Here is a 16,597-nt window from a genome sequence, read left to right on the forward strand (position 1 = left end):
CCAAATATTATTTTATTAAAGAACCAGCATTGATGAATCTGTTGTTTCATTGATGAACATAAGTAGCACTGGGCCAAGGTACATGAACAAATTTGCAAACACATGAGTAGTTTAGTTTTAATGTGGCACCTTTATCAAGACTTCAGAATGCAGATTTCAGGAACAGATGGAGGTATAGAATTATAAATGTCTGTTGTAGCAATTCAGATGTAACATCTTGGGAAAAAAAATTTCATAAAAAGAAAAAATCTTTGTCATTCTGAATGTGGAGGAACTGATCATTTTTGAGGAGTGCGAATGACTTTTATCTGGATGCTTTTGCAAACATCAGGGGGATTTGAGCTGGGCAGTGAGTTTATAAATCGTCCTGCTCAGACCCTATCTGGGATCCAGGGATCACAGCACTACCTGCCTTGTTAGTTGACTGTGCCATCGATCTCATTCTGGATTCTTTATTATGTAGAACAGAGCACATCACAAAACTGCTAATTGGCAATAATCTGTTTGTCAATAGTTCACAAGACTGCAGAATTTAGATAAGGAAAAGTTCAAGTTTAAAACACATTATCATAGCTCTTTTATTCCTCTGGGCTTTGCTACTGGAATAGCCTCAAAGATGTCACATGCATGGAATAATTTTAACTTTATAATTATGTGTGTGTGTGTGTGTGTGTTTGTGTGTCTCTCGCTCTGTGAGTGTGTGAGAAAGAGAGAGAGATAATAATGGAGTAAGATGGCTGCTTGAAGGATAGTTTATAACGTGCAGTTGTGTAAATAATAGTTTTTAATAAACAAGATAAAAATCCTGGCGCTCTTATCAAGATCTACTTGTAGTTAGCACTAGAATATTAAAATGCATATTCCAGCTGTTAAAGTCTTCTCTTCTTCATTTGTTTTTAAGTACGTGGTTCGTCAAAATTCAGCAGTCTGCTCTCTATCTCACACAGCTTTACAGTGAGACAAATGGTACGAAACAGGCTACTTTAATGAATAACAATAATAATAATATTAAATCATAAATAAAATAATATATTATTATTATTATTATTATTATTATTATATGATTTTACATTAAAATGCATGTATTTTGCACTTCTGTGAAGTATTTGGCTCACCACTCATTAAATGACTGGCAGTCCTGCTTACTTACTGAGCATGTGTGTTCCATATAAATAAACATAGTTATTTGAAATGACTAATTCAGAAGTTTCAGAATATATTCCTGAAAGGATTTATTTTTTTAATCTATCCTGATTCAAAAATCCATAGGCCCTATTCAAAATACTCAGGAAACATTTACAAATTCATTAACGCTTTTTGTTTGGAGTTAAACATTTCGCCTATTCCGTAAATAAATAAAAACGAGATGAAAACGGCCAGTCTACAAACAGTCTACAGCTGAAACTGAGAAAGAAAAAAAAATCAGTGAAAGATACGGCTCGCTGTCAGAAGCGCGCGTTCCCTCTGACTTGCAGAAAACCTGTCACTTTGGAGAATCTTATCATGATTCCGTTCCAGATTTTCCACTTCGCAGCCGCTAACTGAGAAATTCAATTAAGGATTCCTCTTCCCACTTGAAGCGGTCTCCAGGGCAGATCTTCCGGGCGACTCGCCCCGTGTTAGAAATAGGAAAATACAATAATAAAACAAGAAAGACAGAAAAATGAGGCAACTTTGATCACGCATTCCCTCATAACGTCCATCCTAAACACACATTTCCCTTTAGTTGGAAAGTCATCGAAAGGCACCGAAGTGCAGGTAAGACTTTTCATTTTCACCTCCAATACGTCTGTATTTCCAAACATGTCACTTAGCTGAAAAGCTGACCAACATCAAAGTGATTTCTTTCGGGTTTTTTTTTTTTACTTTGATACAAGTAGCTCGTCTGTGACATTAAATATGTCCCGATCTGTCGCTATGACAGCGTGGATCAATCAGTTGACCAGTTTAACGGGGTACCCTTTACTCCAACGCCGCAAGGACCAGCGAGCGTACCAGAGCATGCGACCGACCCTGTAAATAAAGCGTCCGTGGCTAAAAATACCTGCCTACTGTTTTCGCAGATACTGTTTTCATAACTTGTTGGAATATATGAGCTTTGGAGATTGTAACGTAAACGTGGGATAAATAACGCCCATTCAACTTAACCACCTTTAAAACCCCAAGTTGCGACTCAAGTGCAACTTTCCTATGTAGCTTACTGGATCAAGCCTGTTTACGGCTGAATTCGCTGCTGACATATTGACAGAAATTTCAGATGCGATATTTTAATCTTCGCTCATAAAAAGTAAGATACCTTCGACTCTCTCTACAACAGCGGAAACTTTGTTTTACATATAAGTTGGTCATTCGTTTTAAAATCATTTTGCATTGGAGGCTAAGCTCGTCATATGAAACGCCTAAACAGCACTTAAAACGGTAATCTTACAGCGTTATTTTCAGTGTAAATGCGACTTGGAGCCTTACGCTAATGTAAAGGTGTCAAGTCAACGATAATACGTATAACTGCTGAAAAGATGTTAAACTTTTGAGTTTTCTAGAGGCGGGTAGTGTATAACAGGTGTTAACATGATCACTCTGGTGTGTGTGTGTGTGTGTGTATGTAGCCAGTAGTGTGTGAGAGTGAATGATAGAGAAGGGGTTTCGTTTTGGCTTGCAACTTTGTGTTTTTTTAAACAGGCATATAAGGTCAAACGATTAGAGCCGAAGAGTTACGCATGCAATAAAGACCGTAAACAAACGCGGAAGTTATTTTTATGATTGCAATTCAGTTTTTAACCTCCGTTGAAATGTCTGTCAGATTGACTGCACCGAATAAATTCAACGGTATCTAAAAGTTTAGTTAAATCATTCGCGAATAATAAGCTTAAACAGAATTATTAATTTGAAAGTTAAGCCTCCACCCTTTACATAAACATAAACGCGCAGTCTGTTTAGTTTTCGGTTTGGTCACCAATAACAATAACTTTGAGATAATTACACTACAGGTACAATAGGTGCAGTAGCCTCGCGTGCAGTTAATAGAGTTGTTTAACTAACCTATTTGCAAAATAAATGATCATATTTATGAAACAAGCAGTATATGAACTACATGGCATCTGTTTGAGAAGTCTGCACAACTCGCTTTACTTTCAGTTTTAAAAGACGATTCTAAAAGTTATCATTTAAGGTACTCGGCAGCGTAACGTAATCAAATTCTCCCATATCATTTTCTTCTTGTTAAATTTATTAGTTATTTATTCTGTTGATAATCACGGTTTCTATGGCGACGTTAAACTGATCTCTTTGAGAAATTCAAACTCCATATGCCATAAACGTTTAAAGAGACAATGATCTTTTCCACGGGGATCACTTCTTTATTTTTGTCGAGCTTAAGCATTATTATAAGGCGCCAGTATTTTCAGGAGAGATGCTTATATCATGTCACTTTTTCACTACTCGCGTTTCGTCCCCCAATGTCATTTACACATGCCCATTGTAAAGCCTTTAAACTTGGCAATACCTCCTTTTATATTATCTTGCTGGGGAAGCAGACTTATTTTGAAAAGTAGGCCTTAAATTGATTCGCTGAACTACTGACCTTAAAAGAGACATGAGGGTAGGCTATGTCTGTTTTGTTGCATATATTTGTGACGTCTTTGTCCTCGTCCAAATTGAAGCAGCACTTGTCATTAATAATTGTTCATCGACGAGAAATTGAGTTGTTCAATCAAAGACTGTCTGCATGCACAATTAAATTTACATTTGGCCTTTCCAAATTTTGTGTTTAAATAACAAATGCAAATTAAACACGGTGCCAGAAGAGCCTATATTTAAGCCTAGGTCCTGAAAGACAATGGCAATATCTTACAATTTCTTCTACAGAAACAAAAGGGTATGGTCTGTAAACATATTGCCTAAATATAATAGTTAAACAACTTAGCTTATTCCCTTATTTTGCAGGGATATGACATATTCCGGTTTTATTTGTATGTCTGCATCTGGTCCTGTTCTATGCCTGTAGTTTCTACATTACAGAAATGACAAAACAAGTTAAATGGAATAAAGAAATATTTCCAGAGGGTTCCTGCCTTTTAGTTTTGATAAGTTGAGGCTCGGTGCATTCATAATGACATGGTCATTTCCATAAACAAGCCTGTCTTGGTCACGTAATCGCTTTATGTATGTATGTAATTTGCTGTTATTCATAATTGAGAGAATAGCAGCCAGGAAAAGATCACGGGTGCTTTAAACCCTGGAGTTTGCATATTCTCGCTGGATCTTTCTCCTTTGCTAATTATTGTGTTGTTTTCAGAGCAAATATGTCATATCCATGGCGACCAGGCAGGTTTATTGTCTTTCTGAAGCAATGGCTCACATAAGTAATTAATTACTCCTTTCCCCCCTCTCCTCTGTCTTTGGTTAAACAGATCATTCAAGGAAAGTCATTTCTCATATTAGAAAATGCCAGTGATATTAGAAGACAAGGTAAATGTGAAAGATTTTCCCCCTCCAAGCATTAAAGGAAGTTCTCTCTTTCTAAAATGTTTTTATTTGTTATAACAAATGAGTATTTGATACTCATTTGTCAGCATTTACCAATATGTTTTTCCCTGGTTTATTCCTCCTCATGTTGAATCCTTTTCATGCCATTCATCTTTTAAATGCACTGCTTTTCATATGATCTCCAGTAGAGTGCCAGCACAGTTGGAGTCATATATACTGTCATACTGTAGCTGTATGTGCTTATATGCATCCTTAAAAAAAGGAGCACATCCTTTAAAGCTAGACATCTCATTGTCAAATTTTGGTTGACATCAAATTCGGCCAATGTGATTTCCCTGATTTTGAAACGCAGTGTGTGTGTTCTGACAGCGGTGAAGTACAGTATACGAGCAGGGAACACTTATAGTTTTTTTATTTTTATTCGTTCTTGTTTGATTTGACTAATAGAGTTCAGATGCAAGTGCCCGTATCCATTCGCATCCATTCTTCAGTATGGCCATTCTTCAGTATGGTCCTTCTTCAGTATGGACCCTCAGGTTCAGTGGTACTGCAGTCGCCTTCGTGGTGTAGTGGTGTGTCGGTAGTGGTGGGTTTGGTGTGTGAGCGGGCATCAGATGGGAGGCCCTTGTTTGTGTGAGCCCTGCTGGTCTCCAGACCATAGCTCCATAGCTGTCCGGTCCCTGGGTGTACCTGTGGAGACTGGTGGCATGTGGACTGGTGGACAGAGGTGTGTGTCCATCTGCCCACTGGCCAGCTCCCGCTGGGAGGGCAGTCTTACAGGTGCCCCCCTTCCCCTGGTCTGAGAGGGGCATTATGAGGTCCATCTGTCACCTCATTTATTTCTCCTCATCCTCTCCTTCCTTCCTTCCTTCCTTCCTTCTTCTTCTGCTGCTTCGTATTCTTCCTCTCATTCATTCATTCATTCATTTCCCCCTTTCTATTTCACACTTAAATTGTTCATGTGTATGTGTTCATAATTAAGCTTAATTGATGATCTGTTGTTTTTGCAGCCGGTGTACCAACACACAGGCTGGCTCTGTCCAAGACAAAATGTAGCTTTTGTACTTGGAGATGAGAATAGTAGTTTAATTGTAATGATGACTGGATGCAGTACTGCTTAACCTGTAATGTTTTGTTTGCCTGTGAATATATACAAGCAAATTAATGCAATAGTACTACCAGTCCAAAAAGCGTAAATACAAGTGTATGTATGCTACCTCTCTGTCCAACACACACACACACACACACACACACACATATACGCACATATACACCTGGGGACACATTGACATAAATGGTTCATTCTTTCATAGAGGAAGCTGGTTAAACAAAAGGAAAAGAAACAAACAGGCTTGTATTGTGCAAATGCTGAATAGTGTTTTAGAGCCTTTTAAATGGAAACTGGCACTCCGCAATGAGGATCTTCCTTTAGGAACCACAATAAGTATAAGCGAGATTGTGCAAAGCACCTTCGTTCTTATATTAGGTGCGCAGTTAATATTGGACCATCGAGATGAGCGGGTGGGCGTGGTAGACCTTTAATTTTGAATATGACAGCAGCTGTGGTTAATTGACTTGAGTCTTTTATTGGACTCAAGTAAAAGTAAAACAGTGCTTCCCATCTAGCTGTGGGTTCGGATGCAAGGAAGTGAAGTGAAGTGATTCATTTTAGAAAATGTGGTAAATTGGGTTTAAATGCCAGCTGCGAGAGGGTATCATTCTTTGCACTTTAAGGAGTTTTAGTTCTTCCATTTTGTTTCAGACATTGTGAGATGTGTTGTAGGTTTGAACTACCTCATAAATCCTGTTGTGGACTGGCATTGGGGTGGGGTGGACTAGGCCCCCCAGCACTAAAACAGTGTATTTAATCGATGAGGGAGTCAGGTGGGTATACGGTTATGTCATTTTTCAGGTCATTTATTTTTTTTTATTTTTTTTTCATTCTCGGTACAAGAGAGTGTTGTTGCCTGTAGCAGAGAAACTCCTTTGGCTTCTGATGGATTGCTGAAATGCTTATTGGTTAACAAGCCTGTGGTTGACTCAGTTCCACAAATTGTTTGTACCCATCGGTCACAGTAGCTCTGTGGCCCTCGTTTCATAGCCGACTAAATGTCAAGACGCCCCTGCCGCCTGCACCCTGTTCTTTTGGCTTCTTCTCGCCCCCTGACCTTGCCTTAGGACCCCGGGTCACCAGAGGAACCCTATGAATGAGTAATGTCACTGAATAATTTCACATTAGCGATGACGGCTCATACAGCGATGAAGAATCGGGTGCTCTCACGTATTCACTGGATTAAATGGGCATGCAATATTCAGAGATTCAGAGTGTCACCTTTCAGTCTTGTGTTAAATATACTGTTCTGAACACAACGGGGCCCGCGTTGCTCTCATCTCTCTTTTTTTTTTTTTTTTTTAATCATCGCTGTTATTATTTTTTATTTTAGTGCTGGTGGAAATGTCCTTTTCACATGCTTGATCAACTGGTGCAGAAATCCAATATAATTGAGGCTCAAGGTGAATTGCATCCCAAGCATTTCCACATGACGGAGTGAAGAACATTCTAGGAGAAATTAAACAAACAGATCACAACAAGAACGCCATTAGAAGGCTTGTTTGTTAGGCACAAAATGTGTATTGATTTAGGCCTTTGATTATTATATGAAAATGGCCTTTTTTAGCTATTTGTCCTAGGTCCTTTCAGAGCGAGAGAGAGAGAGAGAGAATGAGAAGGAGAAGGAGAAAGAACAAGATAGAGGGAGAGAAAGAGAGAGAGAAAGGGACATACTGCCCCTTACAGAGCTCATTATCATTCTTAATAAGCCTTAAGGAGTGAAGGAGCATTGAGTGTAAATGCAGGGTAATCCTGCCACTGGCCAAGGTGATTGGAGACATAAGCACATGCTAGCTGCTCTTAGCTGCTCCTAGCTGCCTGCAGCAGGGAGGTGTGCAAACCAGCCCACTGGGGTGCTAGTGTGGGCACTGGGCTTAGGGATGAATTGGGCCATCGAGGGTGGGTGGGTTGCCACCGGAATAAAAAGCATCTGCATTAATTTAAGCGTAAGCATTAATATTCCATGTTACACTCGTGTTATATGCTAATATTATTAAAACGCTGAAATGGAAGCACTTTGGTTAAATTGTAAAATGTTAATGTTTCAGCCTTGTTTCACTTCTGGATTGGATTTTCTGCTGATTAGAGGGAGTAATGGTTTCATTAAGACTTTTTGCTAAAAAGATGGAAGATACAAGGAAAATAATCTCAGTTGTGGTGCACACACCTCCATCAACTCCTGTCCCGGAGTGTACAATATTCTTCTCTTCCAGACCCACGCAGCAAATTAATCAAGCCCTCAAAAACCTCCTTATGTTTCCTGGATCTATTGCCATCCAATCTTCATAAGAAGCTTCCCCCCTTGAGCTGTGTGCCAGCCTGTTATCAATGTTTGTGCGTTAACAGGACATGTTTTTAAGCTCCCCGTTTAAGTACATGTAAACATCTGTGTTTAAAGAAATACAATTAGGATCTTTTAGAAAAATATTAAACTGATCTGCAAACGTTGTACTGCTCAAGGCTGTGTTCTTGGGCCCTGCTTCGCCTGTGACATACATCGGCGCTTGATGGTATTGTTTTCTGCGGCAGATTTAATTTCCAAGGATGTGCCGATGATACACAGTTTTACGCATCACTGGAGCCCTCTCAGTCATTAAGATAACAGCGCACCAACCCGGAAGGTCATGGAATTGGGCCGAAAAATAAAATACAATAACAATAACTAATCTGCCGGCGATTGATATTGCGTGAAGTATTTTTTTTTATTTTCAATCTTTCTTTTGAATGATTATGTGAAACTGTTCCTCAAGTACTGTTTCCCAGCTCAGAGATAAATACGTGTTATAAAAGTTCTACAATACTTTATGCTACTTTATGGTAAAAAATGGATCGTCCCTTGTAAACAAACTTCAGCATGTATAAAATGCTGCAGTTTAGGGCCCAAGCTAAGAAGAACAATGACCATATTATACACCTGTTCCAGCTTTGCTTGTCTGGTTGTCTGTTAAATATTGTGCTGATTTCCTAGTAGCACTCCTAACCGAGTATACAACGTTGAACATGCTGGCACCAGCAAGCAGCACTAATCCTCCCAAGCCTGTGGTTTTGCTCCTCCGTTCACAAGGCGCTGGCATTCATTGCCCCAGAATATTCATTTTTAAATTCTTTAACTTTTATTTTTTTTCATTATCCTTCCCTGTCCTTCTGCGCTTCACTCTGTTTGGTTTGGAAGGCTGTCGTCATTAAAATGAGTTTTTATTCACTTTAAACAACAGCAAAAACAAACTAATATGCTGACTTGCACGTGGCGCTTCGTGGAGTATGGATGGATCTGCACGTGTGTTTTTGTAGTATGTAGGGTCTTATTTTTAGCTTGCCATGGAAATGTATTCTTTTGCGGATTGGTTTGGTAAAAGTGCAAATCCCTCCGGACGGAATTTTCCACCCTTTTTATTTGCGCGTTACCTGATTCAGGCAGCGGCAGTTAAAATATGAATATTCACAGTAACAACCGGGCAAATAAAAGAAGGATCTGTGCATTGAAAAGCAACTGCCCTTTGTCTTGTTTGCAGTAATGTCATCTGTGTTCCACTCTGTCACGTAAAGATGATTTACCCTCAGACAGATGTTTGACGCTTCCATTGAGGGCTTGTGCTCATATCCTGGGTCCATTTGCTTTATTCCCCCCCCCCCCCTTCCCTGTTAAAGGTTAGGAGAGAAATTAGAAAAATCCCAGCTATTTAATCAGTCTTCGCTCCCTCTTAATTGCGCGAGTAAGACGGAAAACAGTGGTTGTTATTCTCGTTACCTGTAAAGTGGAAAATTGTTGAGAAAGCGTTCGGAGGCTTGGGTGTTGAAGGTGTGCTCTGTTGCCTTTAGTGATGTTACATCAGTCCCCCCGTACCCTTCAGATCATCCTGTTGCCAGCCTTACGTTTCCCCCTGAGTCTCCGATGGCAACCTGTGCCCCCGACCCCCCCCCCCACCACCACCACCACCACCACCACCCCGCCCCCCCCGGGGGAGCCAGGGAGGCAGAAAGGCATCGCCATGGTGATCAGAACACAGAGCCTTGTGCAGAGCGGTCCGTGGTGACTGCCGTGCGCCGAGGTGAGAGCGAGCGAAATGTCACAGCGACGGGTTTTTATTTTTTTTGGTTGTTTGTTTTTGCTTTTCGTGTGTTTTTTTTTTTTTTTTTTTTTTTAAACCTCAATGCCCAGTGGGTTTCCTCCAGTTAAGGCCCATCTGTACAACTGTCTATGAAAATGATGCAATCAATGGCTGTATATTCTGTTCCACTCTCAACCTGATGCGTCTCACTGTGGGCTGGAAAACATCGATACAAAAACATCTCTATTACCTCACCTCCAGGCTCCATTGTCTTTGTGAGTTGGCTGGACTGCAGGAAATCACCTGTTCTCATGTAGCTATTTAACACTGAAATACTGCATTTAATATAGGAAAACAATAATAATTATTATTATTTTCCAGGAAGAGAATGCTGTTCATCAGTTTGTGTTGAGTGCGGCTGAAGGAGAATTTGTGTGCAGACTCGGGATAAATGAGCTGAACTGAAGGCAGAACTGGAGTTGAAACGTACGAGTTTGAGAAGTGCGGTTTGTGAGAAAGGCTCGGTGGGGCCTGAACAGAGCTGAATCTCTCCCCTCACGCGCGTATCTGAGGCCGATCTCGCCACTAGGGGCAGCAGACCCAAGTTTTAAACGCAGCCCTCTTCTCTGATCGTGTGAGATCTGCTCTCTCTCCGAAGACCGGGCTGAAGGCATCCCCCAAAGCCAGGTCTCGAGTCGGATAACCTCGGCACTCAGAGTCCCCTCAGGCCTCTCCCCTCAGACCGGGGGAAGACTCTTCTCAATTAGATAATACAAAAAGTTTCCTTCGGTGCGGAGGTCAGGGGAATCGCACGCGTTTTAGGATTTAGGGAAAAATTATGTTCGAGCAGTAGAAACAAATCACTTTTCTTCAGTCATGACTGTACATAGTCGAGAAATAGACGATGTGCTGTGTATTGCTTTGGCCATTTTAAACCTTTATTTATAGATGTCTTAGGTGAGTATGGCTGCACGTTGTTTGTCCCATGTCGCGCTGCGGTTTCTATGCTAGGCCAGTGACTGAGATTTTGGGCTAAAATTACTTTTGTGTGAGGCTGTTTTGTAGTTCATTGTGTTGCAATGTGAGGGTGTTTTGTAATTTGTTGTGTTGCTGCGTCAGGCTGTTTTGTCATGTGTTGTGTTGTAGTGTGAGGAGGTTTTGTGGTGCTTTGTGTTGTGGTGTGAGGAGGTTTTGTGGTGCTTTGTGTTGTAGTGTGAGGAGGTTTTGTGGTGCTTTGCCTCGGTGAGGCTGGACTTCGGTCTGCGGTCGGGGCTGAAGGGCGGTGGCCTTGGGGCAGTCCCTGGCAGGAGGGGGCAGGAAGGGCCAGGAGGTGTTCAGGAGACGGGGAACACTTCCTGTGACAGACACCGCGCCGTGTTTGGCCGGTGGGGCAGCAGGGGTCTGCGGCTCTGTCAGAGGTGAAGAGGGGTGCCATCAAACCCCGCCAACCCGTCTGCCACCGCACTGGCCTCTGGGCCCGGGGAGAGCTGCCGCTGGTGCTGGAGCCGCTGTGTGTGTGTGTGTGTGTGTCTGTGTGTGTGTGTGTGTGTGTGTGGGTGTGTGCCTGTGTGTGTCTGTGTTTGTGTGTGTGTGTGCGTGTGTATGTGTGCCTGGGTGTCAGCACCTGTGTGTGTGTGTGTGTGTGTGTGTGTGCCTGTGTGTGTCTGTGTGTGTGTGTGTGTGTGTGTGTGCCTGTGTGTGCCTGTGTGTGTGTGTGTGTGCGTGTGTGTGTGTGTGTGTGTGTGTGCGTGTGTATGTGTGCCTGGGTGTCAGCACCTGTGTGTGTGTGTGTGTGTGTGTGTGTCTGTGTGTGTGTGCCTGTGTGTGTGCCTGTGTGTGTGTGTGTGCCTGTGTGTGTCTGTGTGTGTGTGTACGCGTGTGTGTGTGTGTGTGTGTGTGTGTGTGCCTGGGTGTCAGCACCTGTGTGTGCCTGTGTGTGTGTGTGTGTGTGCGTGTGCGTGTGCGTGTGCGCTTGTGTGTGTGTGCGCGTGTGCGTGTGCGTGTGTGTCTGTGTGTGTGTGCCTGGGTGTCAGCACCCATTTGTGCATGTGTGTGTGTCTGTGTGTGTGTGTTGTGTGTGTGTGTGAGTGGGTCTGTGTGTGAGTGTGCATGTCTGTGAGTGTATGTGTGTGTGTGCGCCTGTGTGTGTGAGTATGAGTGCATGTGTGTACGTGCCTGAGTGTGTGTTTGTGTGTCTCTCTCCCAGCTCAGCTGTGTGTGGAGTTGATGTGCGTGGAGATGTTTAGATTATAGCAGGAGGCTTGTGTGGTGCTGACATGTACTGATTTAAAGTACTGGGGGCAGTGGGTGGAAGGAGGGAGAAGCGGCCCTTGTTTGATGTCGTCTTTTAAAACGTCGACTTCTGCTCCGCACTGCAGGCAGTGCTACGCCGTTCTGCGCTTAAAGAGATCTTACACCTGCTCAAGATCACCTGGCCTGCGACAGCCACTTCTTTACAATTACGGTTTTCACCTTCTACGGTGACACGGGTTCAAGATTGACGCTGACGCCGGGGATGCTGGCCTGCAATTAAAGGGGGTGATGTGGCACCTTTTCAAAAAAGACAATAGAAGAAGAGAAACGGGGCTTGATTTCCTAACTGGTTCAAAGAGGCGTCTCTCCTGACTGGGACCTCAACCACAGTACCGTCAGTCTCAATCAGCCCTCCTCCGTAATTCCACTTGAAAATTCCACTTGGCTCACTGAGTAAATAAATTTTTCAGCGTTTATTAGAATACAGCTTGCCAGAAGGGATTTCTCTCTCTCTTCCTATAGCCACTCCAGTAATTAGCAAATTGATTAGGAGAACTTCAACACACCTCCTTGGCTCTTATCTCCTCGTTCTAGGACAATATGGCGGCGCCATGGGACGGTGTAAATATTTTAAGGGGGGAAACCCTCTGTGAATCTCATTAATGGCTACGGGGCACAGCAGCTGTCTCCTACCGAAGGTCCCAGCCAATTTTCTAAACTGTGATTAAAGAAAAGTTTGGATTATTTAAGCGTGCCACGTCCTGTGGGGTGTTCGGCACCACGGAAGGCCCTCTGTGAGCGTTCCCTCTTTCGTCTGTTCCCCCCCCCCCCTCACACGTCTATTAGTTTGAAACCACCAGGGCCAGAGCGCTTTGAAAGTAGTGGTCATTCTGGGATGCATTATACAAAATGTGACAAAGACCTCTCTTTTATGTACAAATGGTAATTAAATGTTTACCCCATCCCAACGCTGCAGTGGGAGAGACTTGGTAGCAATTTGGCAGCTAATCAAATTGCATTTTAAATGGAGCCGTTTAGAGATGACTGTATGCCACTCTCTGAAAGACAAAATGGCTCAAATTAGGCTAGAATAAGATGTTCGGAGAGAGGAACAATGGAGCAAAAACCCACCTCTCGATTGTTTTATGCATTTATGTAAAACAGACAACTTAAGATTTTTGATTTGCAGTTTTAATTAGTTAAAAGGAACGCAGGTACACAATCAAGAATGTTGTTTTTCCTAAATGGAAACAAGACTCTGGCTTTTCCTTCAATTATGCTTTTCTCTCCACGAAGTGTACTTTTTTCACTGTGTCCTTACAATTTAACTAATTGAAGGAAAATGTGCAATCTAACTAGCAGGAGGCCCCTGATTGGGGAACGGATGTGGCACTTTAGAAGCATTTTGCTGCTCCCCATTTGAGATTAAACTCCAACAGAATTGGCAAATTCTACTCGAAAGCCTTGTCAACTAATATGCTGTTCCGTGGCGATCTGTGCTAAGAAGCTGTCCTTCCACATTTGGTATACATCATTAAGCTCTTCGCAGCCAATCAAATGGCTCATCCGCCCAACATTCCAGAACGTATTAGTGACGTTTCGTTAGCAGAAAACAGATAACTGACAAAGGAAATGGAGAGGCAGGACGGGGCTGTTTATCAGGCAGAATGGGTGGAAAGCGTGATTCTGAGGAAGTGAGATTTAAGTTAGTGTCATCAGCGCCTGTCTTCCCCTGTAACACGGTTCATCTTTCACTGGCCTCAGAGGACCGGGAACGAGCGTTTTACTGTTCCGACGCACTCTTCTTTGGCCCATATTTCCTGTATTTATGAATTCCCCCACAATCGAATACAGACCTAAAAACTTGCCTGTCCATAAAGCCCTCGAACTGGAGAAGTGCCAAGTAATACTTGACTTCCAAGTTTAAAAGCGTCCTTAATTGGCCTTTAGTTCTGAATCCAGATATATTTACCGGAATTAGGCCAGGCTTCCTCCTGGTCTGATAGTGCTGTTAACACAGGCAGGATTATTACAGCCTCAAAATGACGTTTAATGCTCTCTTTGTAATCTGAATTTTCTGTAATAAGGTGATGGAGCGCAGATGATAAAAACGATATGATATTGCAGTCCTGTTAACTGAGCATACGTGTCTTAAATATTAAGGTTATATGATATAACTGAAGTACTCATACTGTACCCTCCAAAATGGTTAATGTCCTTAATAATGATGAGAAAAAAAGCATGTATAAAATAAACAGTGCAGGCTTTGCGCAGTGCTGCGTGCTCAAAATAGAGAATTTATTTTCTTTTACACTAAAGTTTTTTCAAAAAGATTTGTGCTACAATCACTTGTCCCCCTAATAACTGTCTTCTTCAACTGCTGTTTGAAAAAAAAAAAAAAAGGTGTTGCTGGCCATATTATTTTTCAAGTTCTTTCAACATTCAGACAAAGCCTGGTGCCAAAAAACATGTATTTGGTTCACCTAAGGCATATGCTGTAAGTTGTGAAAGACATTTCAAAACACATAGTTCATCATTTCAACATCACAGGGCATTGCCAAGTGCCAAGTTAATCTGCTTTAATCACGAACTACTGTGTCAGAAAATACCATAGAGTATGATTTGATGCGAGTATGCATAAAACAAGCTGTATGTATTTGGACTGGCAGAAAGAAAGGATACACGATTTAAGGCTGCACAAAAATGAACCAGAAGGGTTGGTATGAGGAGGGGAATGATGTTATTTGTCAGATTATATATTCATTCCTCTGGTGTATTCGTGTCTCTGTTGCGTTTAATGTGTACAGGTTCATGTGTAGATGTCTAGTAATGCGTGCTACGAAAGGAAAAATCTGTGACAAATTAATGTGATTGTGAGCATAAAAGTGCATAATTAGTTCTACTTACACGAAAGTCACTTTTTATGACATAAGAAATTAGCTGTCATACATTGATTTTGATGTATGCAAGTATTTCTATTACTTAGATATGAGCCTAGGTATTGATAAACGTTCAACCTTAAATTACAAAGCGGTTGCATATTCAAATCGATAGATAAATTTATTCACGCACAGACGTGCAGGCTTGCCTGCATCCTGGCATTTAGGGAAATTAAACTTCAGTCTTCCCTTCCTGGCTGAACGTGTCGGCTGCCTTCTCGCCCGTTCAGGACCTCAGGTTTTCCCTGCGCGTGTCTCTGGGCATCGACGCTCACTCTCCACCAACACTCTGCTGGCAATACAGTGTCGTGGGACATGAACCAAAGTTCATTGTCTAATTTATATCTTTTTTTTTGGTGCATGTGTGCATCAGATACAGCACGTAGCCAGTTTGTCTTCCCTTGATGATGCGGTCAGGCATATCAAAAATTACCCAAATGATATTTAAAACTTATCAATACACGTGAAATTGGACACTGAGTGGTTCACTTGATGAAGAAGCTCACGGCAAGCATTATAGATTATATTAAGATTGTAGGGAAAGATGGTAGTCTATATTAGCAAGCTCTGTAGCCTTCATCAGAGTCAATGCAGTGATACTGAAATGGCATTGTTTTGCCAGCGGTAGGTTAGGCTTAGTGCAGCACCAGTTCCGCGTTTCCTCATCGTACGTGTGCCTGTGAGAACCGCCACGCGTGACCACGGACCACCAGCTCCGAGGTACGATCCTGAGATACGCCTCGTCTTTGAATCCTGCTCAGTCTCCTGCAGCACCGTGCAGTGTCATGGCCGACATGCCCGCACGCTAATGTCTCAACACACAAAAGTAGAATCCTTGCTCAGCCCGTTGACGGTCCAGTGAGAAGAACTTCACGTTCGTTTTCTCTTTTAAAAAAAAAAGAAAGAAGAAGAAGGAATGCAGAGCGATGTTTCCTGACGACGAGAGACTAAATCCGGCTTTGAGGCGGCGGCACCCGAGAACAAAGAGCACGCGGTGACCGCGATGAAAGGCAGAGACGTTTAGACTGGGTCTGCGCGGGGGACTTAAGGCTGCTTTTACACCGAAACGCGTCCGTAAGCCCTTGAAGCAACACCTCTGGGGGGGGGGGGGGGCGAGGGGTGGTGTCGGTGAGGGCGGGGAAACGGCGGGCAGGTGTGGCACTGGGATAGCCGCCGCTGTTTCACATCAAACGCGGAGCTGAGGAAGGAAGTCGCGATAGTCATTGATTAGTGACCTCTGTGGCAGGCTTTCCCCCTCAGAACGCTGGCCAGGAACCGGGCTGCTTCTGAGCTGGATGGCAGACTGTCTGGAATGTAATTGATGTGTGGGGATGCAAGCGTTCAGAATTCAGTTTGAAAGGCGAATCAGTACCTGTGTCATGTTAATGCTGGGTTTTAATTGGCTCCTGGGTGGATGGAGAGTGCAATCTGGGTTAGTGCATATCAGTGGTAGCTCAGTAAATGCTATCAAATAAGCATGAAGCTAAGAATTATTATTATTATCTTATTTTTTCCATACAAAACTTTATTTTTAAAGTTTACGCCAATTAACATAATTTTAATATGTTTACTGCTGTGAATTGAAGTGCAATTGTTTTGTGAAAAAGCCCCATCTATTCAACATCTTAATGTCCTCCCTGGTGAAGTTCAGTAAGGTCAGATCAGTCCACTAAAGCTTGGCTGCCAATGAAAATCTGTGTAGAAAACAATAGCCACTTTGCGATAGAATCTCCATTGCATAACCCCTGGCCATGAGGCAG

The 16,597-nt window shown here is 42.4% G+C and overlaps 1 long non-coding RNA gene across 1 annotated transcript in view; it reads left to right on the forward strand.

Annotated features, from left to right (window-relative positions):
- Positions 1–1,585: 1,585 nt before the first annotated feature.
- Positions 1,586–16,597, forward strand: part of LOC133139354 (uncharacterized) — a 52,086-nt gene continuing 37,074 nt past the window's right edge. Inside the window, exon 1 of the long non-coding RNA XR_009709808.1 lies at positions 1,586–1,758. This is a non-coding gene — a long non-coding RNA (uncharacterized LOC133139354). The remainder of the gene's footprint in view (positions 1,759–16,597) is intronic.

The sequence above is a fragment of the Conger conger genome, chromosome 10, assembly GCF_963514075.1.
Source record: "Conger conger chromosome 10, fConCon1.1, whole genome shotgun sequence".
NCBI lineage: Eukaryota > Metazoa > Chordata > Actinopteri > Anguilliformes > Congridae > Conger > Conger conger.